This window comes from Taudactylus pleione, unplaced genomic scaffold (assembly GCF_031769625.1).
Source record: "Taudactylus pleione unplaced genomic scaffold, aTauple2 ptg000109l, whole genome shotgun sequence".
In the NCBI taxonomy this organism is placed as follows: domain Eukaryota; kingdom Metazoa; phylum Chordata; class Amphibia; order Anura; family Myobatrachidae; genus Taudactylus; species Taudactylus pleione.
Genome location: NW_028284511.1, coordinates 427,621 through 445,499, shown reverse-complemented (window position 1 = coordinate 445,499; position 17,879 = coordinate 427,621). Strand labels below are relative to the sequence as shown.

General features: G+C 43.2%; 1 pseudogene across 1 annotated transcript in view; it reads right to left on the bottom strand.

Annotated features, from left to right (window-relative positions):
- The window catches only part of LOC148525206 (interferon-induced transmembrane protein 1-like), a 40,085-nt pseudogene extending 22,568 nt beyond the window's left edge, over window positions 1–17,517 (bottom strand). The window contains exon 1 of the transcript XR_015878294.1: window positions 17,430–17,517. The product of XR_015878294.1 is annotated as an interferon-induced transmembrane protein 1-like (transcript). The remainder of the gene's footprint in view (window positions 1–17,429) is intronic.
- Between the last annotated feature and the right edge of the window lie 362 nt (window positions 17,518–17,879).

Here is a 17,879-nt window from a genome sequence, read left to right as displayed (position 1 = left end):
TACACACAGGAGTATTGAACCACATTGTTCAGACAATGCAGGCTTTAATAGGGTGCTCAAGGATAGGAGGAGGTGGTCATGTGAGCACAACAAATAGGTAGAGACTGGTGCTCACCTGATCAAAGCCAACATGGCTACACCAATGACCCTCAGGAATAGAATGAGTGACCCACCTTAAAAAAAAAAAAAAAAAAAAAAAGTACCCTGGACAGGGTACGCGTGACTTGTCTCAGTTTTGTGACTTAGGGCTCTATTTATTAACATTATTTTTACTAAAATAAAGTGAAAAAGGGTGTTTTCGCAACCTTTTCACATTATTTTAGTTTCACCTGTAGTTATTACAGGGCAATTGGAGTAGAATTAGTAAAATTCTACTCCAACCCCCAGTATCACTTATTTTTAGTAAAGCAGATCGCATTTCCCATAATTGTAATGGGAAATGTGATCTGTGTGCAAGTTACTAAAAATAAATTGTACAAAAATACCAGGGGAAGCCCTGTGATAATAACGCCACCTGGAGGTGGCGTTATCCAGGGTCTCCCCCGATTACCGGGCTCCCACTCTGCTCTAACGGGGAGAGCAGAGGCGGGAGCCGGTACCAGTAATCAGCTATGTGGTCTAAGTAGACTGCAAGCTGATTACTGTAAAAAAAAGAAAAAAAAATGTAACTTTTTTTTTTCCTTACCTGAATCCAGGGACCGGTGATCGGGCCTCCGGTGATGGCTCCTCTCCGGTCAGCTGGTCTCCCACAGTGCACTGGGGCCCGGTCATCAGGTGATCGGGTCCCAGTGCAGTATGGGAGATCACCTGATCGGGAAGCCCAGAGAAGATCACCGGAGGCCAGGAGGTGCAGGTAAGTGTAATGAAGGGAGGGGGGGGGTCGCGGGGGGGGGGGGGGGGAGGGGGGGTCGCCGGGTCCGCGCCGGGGCTTAGCGTCGGTGGGGGGGTAGTAGCGACGGTGGGTCGGCGCATGCGCGGGCTCTTAGTCGCGGTATTTTTTCCGAAGATACCGCGACTAGAGTGCGGATGGGATCCGCAGGGACAGAGCTTTATCGCAAGCTCTGTCCCTGCAAGGGATTTATGGTAAATCCCTGTGATATTGCCTGAATTCGCAATGCGAATTCACTCGGTAATATCACACTACAATCTGCATTCAATATGCGGATTGTAGTAAATAGAGCCCAAAGTATGATCAAGACCTTCTGAAGTTCTTGGTGAGGTCAACTGTTCTGAGGAAACAGCACTGCACAAGAACACGATGAAATCCTGTTCATATACAAATTAATTCCAAGTAAATATTTTGTGAACTGTTCAAATCAAGGGATATAATAAAACTTATTACAGAATATAGAGCAATTAATACTAATATACTTGTGATTCAGAGGACTAACTTTATATTTTAAAGCAAACACAATTTTCTTTAAGCACAATCATTATCTATAATTTTATTATATTGTTTTTAATTTTATATGGAACTATCAAAGGTTATGTTTTAGAATACACTAGTAGAAATTGACTCGTACGAGAGCCCTGGCGTGCACCTTTTAATCCTCACACTCTTTGTAACCTAAATAGGGCTACACTTGTAAATCACTTGGAAACTGTGCAAATTTGTCAGACTGTCCTCTAGAGGAGGGCAATAAGCTGTTGAGCTGCACATCCCAGCATGCCTTGCAACAGTTTTAGCATGCCCAGGGTTTTTGGTGGAAAAGAGGTATTACTTTGATTACTATTTTGTAGCCATGCGGGACAACTTCCTACACCCATGTTTCCTAAATGGACGATTTCCAATTTTCAGTAATCTGTAGCAATCTGTTCCCTACAGGAATAAAGGGTTGGTGTAAAACAGTCATAATACTGGCTTGGAGTCAAACTAATCTGAGAACTAGAGCTCTTGGAACTCTCCAATGCCATAATTCTTCCTTTGAAATAAAAGACTCAATTCCTATAAAGGGTTGAGGTGGAGTAGCCGCAAGCGGAGAACAAACCGCACAATTGTGTTAATTTGAGCAGCAGGCATAGGCTTGTCACAGATTGCATAAAATCTCACATCCATCTTTCACAGAGCTTTTCCTTCACAGCAACTTTAAAGACAACTGTATACAGAAAAAAAAACAGCTATAAAGTGACTAACTTATCCAGTTATTTATTATAAAATGCAGTACCCCGATAAGGCCTTACCTTGCAACTGGCTGTTGGGGAAAAGACTTTGGGTCATTTGTAGCTTCTTCCTATGATGCAATAGACAGGGAAGTCAGGGCAACTGCAACTCCATTTTAGTGTGTGGTGTCATTATGAAGACCCCTGACCTGTGCATGAGCATACACAGGACAGCCAGTGCCACGCAGAGCCATCATCCCTCATTGTGGTTGCATTGAGCATTCTCCTAGTGGTAGTCGGCGAGACACACCACACCGCCAGTTTGCAGCTAGTAGGAGGCACATTGCCAGGCTGAAAAGCAAGGTAAGACCATCGTACAGGGAGAAAAAAAAAAAAAATGAGATGGGAGAGTGTGTATATGTAATATATATATATATATATATATATATATATATAGAAAAAAAAAGTAGAAAAAAAGGGGGGGGGGGTAGCACTCACCAGTCTTCTTAAAAACATTTCTTTATTACATCTCAGTAAAAATTTTACAGTATATCAAAATCCGACATTTCGGTCCTGTGCATGGACCTTTGTCAACCTTGACAAAGGTCCATGCACAGGACCGAAACGTCGGATTTTGATATGCTGTAAAATTTTTACTGAGATGTAATAAAGAAATGTTTTTAAGAAGACTGGTGAGTGCTACCCCCCCCCCCCCTTTTTTCTACTTTTGCATGAAGAGGATTATTGTGATCCCATATGGGTCTGTCACCCCAGCAATTTATTATTGAAGACGAGAGTGTGGACCTATTTGGACACTATATATATATATATATATATATATATATTCTCCTATCAAGTGACCATCTCTACCTAGAAGAGAGAAGGAAGTAATGGACAGTCTGATCTTGACCCTCTCTCTACCCTAAGGGAATGGGTTACTAATTCGCAATGTTGATGCCATGGAGGACCGAAGAAGAAATGTGGATAATGTTTGAGGGATGACAGGTACAGGGTGGATGGAAAGCTTTGCGGTGGAATGAAAAGATAGTTGGGATTGCACAGGTCCCAGGGTTGGCATAGAGAGGAACAATTGATGAAAACTGTGCAAGGACAGACTATTCTAGCACACCTTTGCCAGAGTTAGAGCAGATCTCTACAGCTTTGACATAAGATGCAGGATACTGAGAGTTTGGCACATTGGGTCTGGCAACCAAAAAGAGATGGCAATAGCAATGAGCATTTTCTTACTGGGCAACTAACCAGGTACTACAACTGCTGAGTTCAATGGGCCCAGCAGAGAAATCTTAGTGCAGTTGATCCTAAAATGGCCTGTGTAGGTTCCATTTCTTTAAATCTTTGACACCAAGTAGAACTTGAGTAGCCAAGAGATGTTAAGGGTATAATTTACTAGAGTGCAGGATATTAGAGGTGGAGATGTTGCCCATAGCAACCAGATTCTAACTATTATCTCCTGGAAGGTGCTAGATAAATGAGTAGAATCTGATTGGTTGCTATGGGCAACATATTCTATTCTAAAATCCTGCATTTTAGTAAATATACCCCTTATAACATGTTAGTTACTTTACCAGGTATTGTTCTGTTCACAAGCATCCACTATGTGATTGAAGTAAAGTTGGCTGGTAAGATCCAGTTCCACAGCTAAATGATGTATAATGGAGTTTAACACAAGGTGGTGGGTCTCCGTTTTAGTTCTTTGAAATACGATTGAGGAAAATAATAAACAGAGCCATAATTTAAACTCCAAAAAAGGTAAAAATACTCTGGGGAACCAAATAACTACCTCCTATAAGAGCATACTGTAATCACTCACCTAGCAGCTTAAAAGTTAAAATCCATTGTACAATACACAGTAAGTTTTTATATTATCCAATAGGTCATCTGTCCAGAATTGATGCTTTATTCTTGATTTAATTTCAAATTCTGCAATCTGTGCACTGGGATCAGGGACATACTGGTTTGTCCTCATCTCCTTAAGTCAATGAAGCCCAGATTCTGACAGTGGCAACATGCTGCCCCTCTAGGGTTTCTGCCTTTACCAACCACTATGGAGGTGAGGAAAGTAGATTTTGGTGGGTTTCTGGTTATATGATGAATGCTGCATACATTCTTATGTCCAGCTGTGACTGTGCATTCACCCCCCTCTATACCTACTCAATATGGAGATAAAGGGGTCTATGTAGCAAGCCTTGGAGAGAGATAAAATGAACGCAGATAAAGTACCAGCCAAACAGCTCCTAACAGCCATGTCACAGGCTGTGTTTAAAAAATGAGTTCAGAGCTGGTTCTTCATCTCCGTTCACTTTCTCTCTCTACAAAGGCTTAGTAAATAGACCCCTTAATACATAGACCCAATGTCTGGATTTTGGGTGCTCTTAATGAGGGGACAAACTTGACAAGAATAAAGTTTGTTCCGATGTGTCCATATTCTAGTTCCTGATAAATCTATGGAGTATATTATTGCAGAGATCAGAGGCGATCTCCACATTTACTCCAAGAAGATCCCATCTTACACTATCACTTTACTTCCTGGCACAGACTGGTGATGCAGACAGAGTTGAATTTAAAATTACAACAGTAATCAGCAGAAGTTAAATTGCACATGTGAGATTGTATGCCAACTGTGTAGTTACACTTTGACGACACACAGATCAAGCATTATTTCCTGTACTATCTCCCGCTATTACAAGCTTTGTATGGCAAAGCTATCATCTGGAACCACCCACTGTTGACAACCACCAGCGATACTTTACGATAGTCACGGGCAGCAGCATCTATTTGATAAATAGGAAATTACCTGTGTTTGGCAAAAACGTAAGTTAGGATTGTTGGCGAATCTCTAGGACCTGCTGCAGCTGAGCAGGGAGTCTTACCTCTGCATGTGCTATTTTACGCTTTGCTCGCAAGTCTTTCCGCCCTGGCGTTTGTAGTCAATGCACGCGCCTCAGACTCCAGCAGATATGCCAGCCCTGCAAAGCCCAAAGAGTACCGCAAACACACCATCACTACTGCTACATTATAGTGGCATAGTGCTACTATCCGCCAGTGTTTTTGCCACTCTGATGCCCACCGATACACTATTGCTCCAGGCTGCATCAATACTACTATTTGTACACCTGTTATACATGTAGTCTTAGGCTACATGTTGTTCCGCCTGGTTTAATAAACCAAAGACCTGGTTATGCTGTACCACGTGTGGACTAACCACCATGAGCATCAAACAGCACAACACATTTAGGGGTCTATTTACTAAGCTTTGTTAGGAGATAAAGTGAACAGAGATAAGGTACCAGCCAAGCAGCTCCTAACTCATTTTTCACACAGCCTGTAACATGGAAGTTAGGAGCTGATTGGCTGGTACCTTATGTCCATTCTCTTTATCTCCTAACAAAGCTTAGTAAATAGACCCCTTAATACCTAATACACTCTGGCCTAGTGTATTGACTTATCTTGTAGAGACCATTTACATTAATTCCGTCATTCTGCTGCACATCTTCACTACCGATACTCTGACCACCACTTTGTTAATAGATCATATGACTGGTGCAATAATGATTATATTTCTCTAGGCTGTAAACACTTAGAACTGAAGGGGAGCATTTGAGGGGAAAACCGTATTTTACAGTCGACTCAGTAGATACTATATGACTTTTGCAGTGTTCTAAGGAGGGCTGACACGATGGTGCTTCAGGGGCTCAGCAGCAAAAGGTTCCTAAATTATTTTAAAAGGTTGGCAACTATGTACATTATACAGATATACAGTAAGTGTATGAATTTAAAAACAAATTGTTATCTTTATTATATTTAATTTATATTATATTTAATATAATATAATATATTTAATTGCACAGAGTGTCCCATTTACTGTTCACCCAACTAGGTGTAGAAATTACAAGGCAAATTTTATTTTCTAGAGTGAAACACAGGCAAGTATTTTTCACGCTACCAAGTAACCGCTACTCAAACTTCAAACACTTACTTCCAACTGCAGTCTGTCAGATGCCAACAAAGATCATATGGAGCTGAAATCACTTTCCTACACTCTGAGAATGTCCAGGAGACTCCAGAATATTGAAAACTCTACAGACTCTAGGGATAGTATTTTAGGTCACCCTCCCACATCCTACTCCTTAGTGAAATGGGTAAGACAGTGGCATCCCCATTGCCACTGCTCTCTGTGCAATGCAAACACATAACATACTGTAACACCAAGGGGCAGGACCATAATGATTAGAGATGTGCGCCGACCACCGTGTTTGGGTTTTGGTTCTGGATCTGTATTTCCCTTGGTTTTGGATCTGAATCTGGTTTGGGATTTTTTTCCTTGGCGTTTTGTTTTTAGTTTTGGATCTGTATCTTTTCCAAAAAACTATATAAATAGCTAAAACCACATAATTTGGGCCTGTTTTTGCTCCTACTGTATTATTAACCTTAATAGTCATTTTCAGGCATTTCCATGCATTTTTAGCCACCTCACAATATTGATTTCACTATTTTTCACCAATACTGGCCAAAGGCTGCAGCGAGCTGGCTGGCTAAAGTAAGCAACAGAGCAGCGGCACAAACACATGGCAGTTTAAAAAAATATCAGACATCTATGAAGCATTGCCACACAATGCATTGACAGACAGGATGGCAGTTTAATAAACTATAATAATGTCAGTCGGCAATGCCCAAAATTGTGCAAAATGTAAAGAAAGAGGTGCAAGATGGAACTGTCCATCCCACCTACTCACTCTTATGTGGGATATTAAATAGGACATGTACTGTTTAAAAAACCAAGCACTTTAGCCACTAGGATTGACACTTTCGTGGCTGAACTCCTTGGTTTGTTTGGGCCCCCACAAAACATTCTTTGGAAGGACTACCTTCAATTATTAAGGAGGAGGTGGATGAGGGTGTTGTTGGTGGAGATTGCATGTTATGGTCCAAACTGCTGGTAGCTGATACTGGACTCCTTGTTATTATAGTGCAGCTAACGCACACAACCAACCATACACAAAAAATTGTTTATTTTCTCACTGGTGGTGTGGCTATTGTGTGCAATTACACACACACAATAAATTATTTTTATATTTTCACTGGTGGTGTGGCTAACAGCCACACATGCACACAAAATTGTTTTTATTTTCACACTGGTGGGGTACACAATTTTTCTTTAATTTTAACACTGGTAGTGTGTGGCAGGCTAATACGCACACAAAAAATGGATTTTTTTCACACTGGGGGTGAAGAGCACCCCTGAACGAGGCAGCAGCCCTTTGATAAATGAGACACAGGCAGCACAGCACCCCTGCGCACCTATGTTGCTGATAAGTGTGGCTAACAGGCACACACACACAGAAATTAAAATAAAATACTTTATTTTTTTCACACTGGGGGTTACTAGCACCCCTGATGGACAGAGCACCCCCTGGACAACACAGCAGCACAGCCAGCCCCTATAGACAACAGCCAGCCCCTATGGAGTGGACAGGACAACAGCCAACCCCAGTATATATGGATATTATGGACAACAGCCAGGTCATATGGAGTGGACAGGACAACAGCAATCCAGCCCCAGTATATGGACAACAGCCAGCCCCGCCCCTATGGACATAAGCAGCCAGCCCCTGACACAACAGTAACCAGCAGAACAGCACAGCTCCCAGCTCCTTCCCCCTTCAATCTCCACAGCCGGAATGAAAAATGTCTATCGCGGGACCTTTATAGAATCCAAAACCCATGAGAATCTGACAGCGGGATGATGACGTTTTGCCTCATTTTCAGATCAGAGTCAGGTGGGAAAACTCGAGCAGACTCTGATCCCCTAAGTTCGGGTGGGTTCAGATCTGAGATCCCAACCCGCTCATCTCTAATAATGATGCCACCTGCATTATACTGCCCTTGGCACAGGCCATCTGAAGATACACAATGTTGGCATGTACGGCTTACAGGCTTACACTGATTTTATGTGTCCCATGAAACCATTAATAAAGACTAAGATATTAGTAAATTTGGCACTCATTTTTCACCTGATCATACAAAAAAAAAAAAAAACCTTTAATAACGCTGGGGAAAGATCTTCATGATCCTATTCTAGTCTTCAACACTTAAATATAAATATTCCATCCAAGAGCCGTATTCGATATGAGCCGAGCCCGGTCTTTCCGCCTACTTCGCCTGTTTTGCAAGCGGAAAAGTATCGCGGCCGTACCCGCTTTACCCCGTATTCAATATGGAAGTACGCGAAAACGGAACCCGGCGAAACTGAAACAGGCGGAAAGTACTGTCAGATTTGGGGAAATCAGCCTGACACCCCCCAAAAGATGCTCTGACATGGGGGTTCCCTATGGTACCCCACGATTTGGCTTTCTGAAGGTATGTGGTGATTTTAAACGGGCTCAATAGCTGCTAAATAGCGTTTTTGTATAAGTGGTGCAGAATAGTATTCAGGAGGTTCTTTTTCCAGAAAATAACTTATCCCAGCAAATTTGGGGTACTTGAAAATGGGGGCCAGCATATTTAAGAGTTGCTAGAGTGAAGCTGAAAAATCCACCTGCCGTAAGCAGCTGAAAACCAAAAAACACATGGGGCATACTCTGGGACCCCCCCAGAGTCACGTTCGCTAGTTTTTAAGTTTGTACCCCAACATTGTTTTTCGCACCTTTTTCAAAGTAATTTTTTGGGGTGTTCAGTGTTTTTTTTTTAAGTTTTGACAGATTACCTTTGGGGGACTGAAGGCTGCAGGGGGGTTCCCACAACGTTGCACCCCAAAACCCCAATTCTGCACTTTTTTCCACCTCCCTTTCATAGGCAATACTTTTCCGCCTATTACATTGCATTGACTTTCCGCCTAGGTGGAAAGTCTTTCAAATTGAATACGGGGTAAAAGTCAAACAGGCAAAAATGACATCTGCGAAAAGTTTCCGCCAAAAACACGCGGAAACGGACTCTTCGCCTCAAATTGAATACGGCCCCAAGTCTTTTATTCGTGCTTCCCTATGACACCTATGAGGAGAAATGAAAGGGGATGTGCACTCTCCAGTCACCACTCAACTTCCTGCACTTTGCTGTTCACATTTATTCCCCAGAAACTGGTGTTATATTTTGTCAACATCCATAATGTTGACAAAAGAATGTCAAAATGGCCATAGTGTCAACATGCAGCTTGTCGACATTAGATACTTCGACATCCATCTTGATGACATTGAGGAAATGTAGACATGATTAGAATGTCAACAAAATATCTCTGGTTGTCTAGTGGTGACTTACCTGGTACGGCGGATAAAGCAGTCAGCTGAGGACTTCCGAAGGATCAAGCAGTGCGTATCGATAACCCACACCATCCCCCAGTGCCTGACCCTCCCCATAGTGCGTAAACTTAACCCACCTGTCATCACATGCAGAATGCCGGCATTTCACGTGTCATTCTGAATTGTAAACGTAGACAGATATTTTTACTTCATCCCTCCAGAAACTCCCAATAGCACTTTCTTCCCATGTTACTTTTGTCATGGGGGATTTGTTCTAGGTGACTCATGTTCACTTCCATTTAGTACCTATATAATGCTTACTTTTATATGCTCAACCCTGATTATAGTGTTCTATTATTGAGTATTATTTTTGCAGTGGGGCTATTAATGAGTTCATGTTGCAGATTTTTACCTGTACCCTGACCATCCTAGTCTACAATATATCCTGGTCTCTTGCCAGCATTTAATAAGCCTATTGTCTCACAATGAACTGCTGATGTGTTCCCTTCTTGGCATCTTACACTGTTAAACAGCCAAAATGTTTCAGCAATGAGATCATTTAATTTTGATTAATTTTAATATGCTAAACGCACAACAAGTAAAATGTATTACTAGCTCTTGTTGTCAGAGCCAGATTTAGAGCTCATGGGGCCCTAAGCAAGATACCAATTTGGGGCTTCCCATCCTCAAACAATCTTGTGCATATATTGCAGTAGGTGTTGCTGGAACAAGATACACATCATAATTATATAAAACATGGGTTGTAGTTATTAGATCGACATGCAGCATCCCGGCTGAAGAGATCCCAGCGCCGGAATGCCACTACCCGGCTACAAGACCGGCGCCAGATTTCCGACAGTGGGTAACATCCTGAATCCAGACAGTGAGACTGCAGAACGCAAGCATCCTGGTTAGGACTTAGCCGCGGGGGAGGGGGTTGTTAGGGTTAGGCACCAAGGGGGGAGGGTTAGGTTTAGGCACTAACAGGGAGGGTTAGGGTTAGTGTTGGCATGTAGAAACAGAGGGTTATGGGGTTGGGGGAGGGTAAGTATACTTACCCGACAGCAGGCATCCCGACTGATCTATCTATCTATCTATACACACTCAGTCTACCTTCTTCCCCCTTTTACTGCTGTCTCACCAGGTTTTTCCCTTTTCCTTCTCCCTCTGTTTGTCCTCCATTCCTCCTGTCTACCGGTGTGCGCCAGCAGCAGCAGTTTAACTTGATCAAACACAGCTCGGCAGGTTCACTACAGGGCCGGATTTTGAAGGGTGAGGGGAGGGGTGGCCACAGGCCCCTTGTAACGAGAGGGGCCCTACGCGGGTGGCTAGGTTGCCTAATGATTAATCCGGCCCCTCTTGTTGTCATGATACCACAATAAATATAATTTACTGTGTTTTGCTTAGTTTCTTTAGTTTACTTCTAGTTATAAAAGAAATGCTTGGCTTAAAAGGCAATCACTATGTCTAGGTCCATTATTGTCCACTAGTAGAGCAGACCACGATCAAGTTATCACTACAGGTTGAGTCTCCCATATCCAAAATGCTCGGGACCAGGGGTATTTTGGATATCGGATTATTCCGTATTTTGGAATATTTGCATACTATAATGAAATATCTTGGGTAGGGTATAGGACCCAAAACTAAACACAGAATGCATTTATGTTCTATATACACCTTATACACACAGCCTGCAGCTCATTTTATACAATATTTTTTTATAATTTTGAGCATCAAAAAAAGTTTGTGTACATACATGAAATTCATTTATGTTTCATATATACCTTATACACACAGCCTGAAGGTTATTGTATACTGTATTTTAATGAATTTGTGCTTTAAAACAAGTTTGTGTACATTGAACCATCAGAAAGCAAAGGTTTCACATTCTCAGTCATACTAAAAATATTCCGTAATTCGGAATATTCCGTATTTCGGAATATTTGGATATGGGAGACTCAACCTGTATTACACTATGAATTGGGATCTAGAAGTTTGGTAATGCCATGGATCAAGAAGGACAAGCTTCCTATACTTTGGGAGGCCAAAATAAAGTGTTTTCATTGGCCCACAGTTACAAGTGTTTTTAAAGTATGAACACAGACCAGATCATCCAGGGTTGGGATGCATTCAAACCTGAAGGAGCCAACGTTTTGGGAACAAAACAGATAACCATAAAAAGCTTGTGAGAAACTTAGTGCTATCTTATCAAAGTGAGGCTGCAATGTATCTTTAAAACTACATTTCCTTCTTGGCCATCTGGAATTTTTCCTAGATTACTGTGGTGCAGTAAGTGATAATCCTGACAACATATTCCACCAACACCAGACATCTCACTAGAGGGGAAGGGAACTGCAAAATATGAACAAGCTAATGCTGGACTGTCGCAACAGATGTGCTCAAGATGTGGAATACAAACACCAGCTGGAAAAGCAAAAACAAATGCTGGCCACACATCAGAACTATATCGTTCCAACAAGCCAACTAGTTGGCCGGTTGAAATGGCAATTGGGTAGTGTGTCAGAGCAAACGATAATCAACAGTTTGCTCCCACACACCAAATAACGGCCAAAAACAGTCTGTCCAAGTTGGAAAAATCAAACATGTTTGATTTTTCCCAACTAGATGCCCGCTAATCATTCTAGTGTAGGGGGAACAATAAGTAGGCAGACACTGATCATGGCCATCACTGCCAGGGCTGCCCCTGTCAGTGGAGATACCTCACCCATCAGCAGTGGCAGTGGAACCGGAGGAGGATTAGTGGTGCTGGATCAGCCCTACTGCAGCATGTCCATAAGCGAGTGTCTCTCACTCATTCTGCATTTCGTGTTGAACTCCATGCTGAAGTGGGCAGAACCTGTCCTACTTCAGTGACATCAGAATTTGCCTAGTGTGCTGATAAAGTTAATAGATATGTGGGGCACTGTTTAAGTTGGACAGACAAGTTGGACAGTTGGATGATTGGAGGAAAGTTGGTCTGATGTATGGCCTGCTTTAGTCAAGCGAGACTAACATTTCTATTCTGGGTTCCAAACTATAGATAGACGCCAATTAGATAGACAATTTTTAGATAGACACCAGATGTTAGACAGTCAATAGTTAGACAGGGACAAAAAGGTCAACAGGGTCAAAAGTTCGACATGAAAATGGTTGACAATTTTTTTTTTTTTTTTAGGGTTAGATGCTAACTGGAGGGTTAGGGTTAGGCACTCGCCCCTATGGTTATGGTTAGGCACCAGGAGGGAGGGTTAGGGCTAAAAGACAAAAAATATTGTCGACCATTTTTGTGTAGAACTTTTGACCCTGTCGACCTTTTGTACCTGGCGACATTCTTACATGCCGAACTTTAGTGTGTCTGACTTTTGTCCCTGTCCAACTATTAACTGTCAACCATCTGGTGTCTAGCTAAACATTGGGGCCTATTCATCAACACTAAAATAAAGTTTTTAAGGACATCTTCCTTAATTACCGTTATTTTAGTATTCATGAAGACACTTAACACAGGAGATATCACTGAGCGGCCCAGCTGTCTGCTACCTGCAGCCCACCTCTATCACAAGAAGAGGCTTTGCAATAGGGAGCTATGTCAGACGCCGCATGCCAGCATGTAACCTTGGGGGAAGAGTGCTCAGGCGCTGGTCCGTGGACAATGGCAGGGGCAGGAGGGGTAAGTTACTTGCCGGCCAAGCAGCCAGCCAGGGCCTGCGCAACGCTCTCAGTCACCACTGCAGGAAGGCGCCAGGCTGGAGAGGCACTCTGCAGCTGCTGCTGTTTATCACACTGTATGACAGACTACGGCAGCCTGCAGCAGAGAAGAGCGGCTCTTCAGTCTCCCACTCCACAATGTTAAGCACTGGGCCGAGCCGGAGGTGGTGAGTGAGGGACCCCAAAATAGATGCTGCCAACACCTGGTGGTTCTCTAGTGCACCCGGTAGAAGTGGAGAATGGGGGCACTAAGTCTGCATTGCAAGAGGGGAGGGGGTGCTAAGTGTGTCCAGGAAAGTGGGGGGTTGGTAAGTGTGGCCACTAAGGGATTGGTTGCCATGTATGTCCAGTAAAGGGGGAGGGTGTTTTAAGTGTGCCCAGTAAGAAGTGAGGGTGGTGCCAAGGGAGGGGACACCAAGTGAGCCCAAGAAAAGGGTAATTCTGTCCTGGCACTGTCCTGTCCCTGTCACCTCTGTCCCGGTGCTGTCACCTCTGTCCTACCCTGCCCTATGTCCTGCCCTGTCTAGGGGCGCCAAGAGGGGGGGGGGAGCGGGTACAGATTACCCAGGCCCGGGCTTCCTGAGGAGCCCGGCGCCGCTCCCCCCTCCCTTCCCTCTGCTTATCAGCAGCCACAACAGTCTCCTTTGCCTGTGGGGGGGGAAGCAATCACACTGATCACGCCACCCCTGGCTTTGTGCCGGGCTGAGGGGCTTACAGCGCCCCCTCCCCGGCATGCAAACTTTGTTTTGCTCGATGGGGCCTGGCCACGCCTCCCACGATTAGGCCACACCCCCTCTGTACCTGGGCCTGCCGTGGCTCTCTACGGCCCTGGCCCCGTCACTTCTGTCCTGTTCCTTTCATCTCTGCTGTCCCCTCTATTCTGACTTGGCCCTATCACATCTTTGCTTTCCCTGTTACCCCTTGTCCTGTCCAGTCTGTTCTATCTTGGCCCCGTCACCTGTGTCTCCTCTTTCCTTATCCGGTCACCTCTATCCTAGCCCCTCTGTCCTGGTCCTGTCCCTATCAGGGCCGTAGCTAGGCTAGAGCGGCCGGTGCCATCTCCTGGCCTCTCCTATCTCTTCCCTGGCCCTTCCCCATGAAGCCATGGCCCTTTTTTGGGTGCATTATGTCCCTTTGAAAAATGAAGGGGGCGCCAATGCCCTTTCTGGCACAGGGCACCAAAAATTCTAGTTACGGCTCTGGTCCCTATCACATCTATCCTGGCCCTGCCCCTGTCACTTCTGTCCTGGTCCTGTCAATGCTGTTCTATCCCCACCATCCTGTGCCTGTAACCTCTGTCCTGGCCCTGTCACCTCTTTCCTAGTCACATTTGTCCTGCCCCAAAACTTCTTACTATCTGGTTGAACCTCTTTTGCATGATAATGACATTGGCTTTATTACAACACAAACAGGTGGCTTCCAGACCATGTGACCTCCTGCATGAATAGTAAATACTGACTCAAGATACCGCCTTGTCCTGAGTGGATCAATTTCTTCAGAGGTTCCCTAGTAGCAGAGAAATCATATAGATAAGAAAATACTCATTCACATAATTGCTGTACTTATTCACTAGAGGGGGACTGTGGGCATGCCCCCAACATGACGAAAGTGGGGGGAGTGGCTTGCTGGCATGGTAATTTACATTAGGCCACACCCCCTATTACAAGGTCACACCCATTCTTCTGAGCTGGCGCCTTCGGCGCACACACATAGGGCCACTTTCACGCTTTTTTCCAGGGCCACTTTAAATTCCCAATCTGCCCCTGATTAGTACATTAGTATGGGGGGATATAGAAATTAGACTACTGTATTCATCAAATTCCGAAATTTATGTATTTTTGGAATTTGATTGTGTTACTATATGCCACTGTCAGGTGGTGTATAGCGGGTTACACTTACCTGCTGTCAGCTGAGCAGATCCTCCGCCAGCTTCCTCAGGCTCCATCTGCTGTGCTGACACTGTTCTCCCGGCAGAACACAGTAAAGTTTAGGAAAAATAACTTTTTTCTCTAAACTTTACTGTGTTCTGCTGGGAGAACAGTGTCACCAGAGCAGACAGAGCCGGAGGCGACTGTGGGGAGGGGGCAAGGGGAGGAGAAGGAAAAAGGGGAAAGAATTGCCGCAGCTGCAGGCAGTGCTGCTTTTACGGATGTAACATCGCATGTGCAGCACTGATCACAGCTGAGGTAAGTTAGAGCAGATAGGGATAACTATTTCCCAAAAAGCTGTCATCGCAAAAATGACAGCTTTTCGGAATAGATGCTGATGGAGAGGAGGAATGATGAATTCCTCCGGTAATTAGGTAGAACTCCATGCAAGTTATAAACCTAATTACCTCCAGAAAATGTTTAGTTATGATGAATATGCCCCATTGTCTTATACCACACCCTCATTACATGTATGGAGAGCAACTATTCATATAGCTAAACCAAGTCCGTCTCTTAATCCACAGACAAAGCGATTTCTGAAACTTTGTACCTTTTATTAGTTCCTTTAGAATGTAAGCTCTCACAAGCAGGGACCTCTTCCCTCATGTGCTTCTCTTTACATTTTCTTCTACTCTTTACACCCCATAAGGGCACCTAACACGTGACTGCCAACTCCTGGCTGCTTATTGTGAGTGCTTTAATCGCTATTGCAGCAATGTATACAAGTCATGTCCTTGTCCTGCACTGTAATGTGCTGTAAGTTACTTGTTTCTTGTTCACTTACTAGTTTTATGTACTATGTAAGGCGCTGCGGAACACTTGTGGCGCAATATAAATAAAGAATAATAATAGTACAGAGTGGAATGACTGTGTATACGCTATATAATACAGATGTGGTTCTGCAGAGTAGATCACTTTACATATGGTAGCAAATAAAATAAGATCAAACAATGTGCGTAAGCCTGTAGGGTAGTGCAGACTTAAAACAGCTCCTGTCAACTGCAATAGAATAAAATGGAGGATTTAACCCTCTGACCTGTCAGATGGTAAAAGGCAGTTCAGCATAAGCAAACAAATAAGATCTGTACAAAACAGATAAGACTTGCAGAATGCAAAACATAAGCTAGTCCAGTGGTTCCCTGGGGTGCCTCAGGACACTTGCAGGGGTGCCTCAGGTTGGTGGTCCAGCACCAAATCAAATTATTTATGGTCAATGTAATGTAAATATGTGGACAAACCTGTCCAACACCACATAACCTAAGGATGACAGGTAAGCACAATTTACTTCACTTTACTACATTTTTTTCTGACTTTCTTAATAACAAACTTTTGGCCTAGGGGTGCCATGAAAACAACGCAGTTACTCTAGGGCGCCCTGATTCAAAAATGATTTGGAACCTCTGAGCTAGTCACAAAAAATCACCATCAAGACTAATATATGATACAATGGGGGAGATGTACGAAGCCCAGAAACGGTATCAGCGCACGTTATGTGCGCTGATACTGCTTCTCCCCGACGTATGATCGGGGGTCTGGGCGGTAAATGACAGGGGCGCTACGCGATACTTGCGAGATCCCGCGCATGCTCAGTGGAGCGGGCCGGGACAGAGACACAGCGCATCAGCACTAGGCTGATGCGCTGCTGTCTCTAGCGGGTAGCGCCGGAGGGGGGAGTTAACACTCCCCCTCTCCGGCCGATGAGAGGTTTATACATCTCATTGGTAGGGCTTCCTGCTGCGCCTCGGTAAAGAGGCAAAGCAGGAAGCGGTATAGCGGCACATTAAGTGCCGCTATAATACATCTACCCCAATAATAGAAGTGCTGTGGATAAAGTACAATTTAATTTATTTTATTATTTTTTAAATTGAGCCAAATAGCATTTGTCTTTCAGAATAAGGTTTCCAAAAAGTAACCTCATTTTAATAAAAAAAAAAAAACATTAAGTTTGTTAGGATGCTTTAGTTTGACCCTTTTTAGGTTTATGTACCTTTTTAGTACTTTAGCAAAACAACTAAATTATTTTTAAATTTACCACATGCAAATAAATAAAAAGGAAAAAATACAAATGGAAACAAATACAAAAAAAAAAACCCTCTTCTTCCTCACAGAAGACACGATAGCTGTATGGACATGCCACATGGTTTTAAAAGGGTGCCTAGTAGTCAATTAAAGTAACAAGTCCATTAGGAGTCGACATATACAGTGTTATACCTGGTGAGTTTTTACTAGAATCCCATAACACATTACAGAAGTCATAAGATGCTATGCTGGTTAAGATATTACATTGATCAGGTCTGTCCCCCCAATCTAGTGGGGTTTACTTATACATACTATAGGTTTCTCCTCCATGCTCTCCGTTTTTACTCAACAGACCTCTCCTGTCCACTCTTTAGACTCACTGACTTGTAGCACTAATTTACCAAGCATTCAGAGTATACCTTACCTTGTGATGGTCTCAGTCTGCATGAAAATGTTCAACCCAATCATTAGGGTGTGGCCAGTTTAAATAGACTGTGTTTAATTAGTGCAACATGGTGCACAACAGTAATGAATTTTTTAAGCATTGAAGGAAATATTTGTTTATACATTGGTCATGTTACAATTAAAAGCTCCTCTTATGGAGGAGATAGGCATTGTTGAATTCTATTTTTGAAATTGTGAAGATACAGTATGTGCCTTTTATTGCATGTACCCATGGGAAATATCCAACCAATGAACTTACTTAATAAACTATTAGTTATTGTAAAAAAAAAAAAAAAAATGTTTATTGTGAATGATTTTTATTTTGTTTTTGTGACAGTGGAGTGATACCTATTTGTCACATCAAGAAATATCCAGACCAGTAAGTATTGCTCACTAATGTATTCGCTGCTTATGCTCAATGGAACTTGTG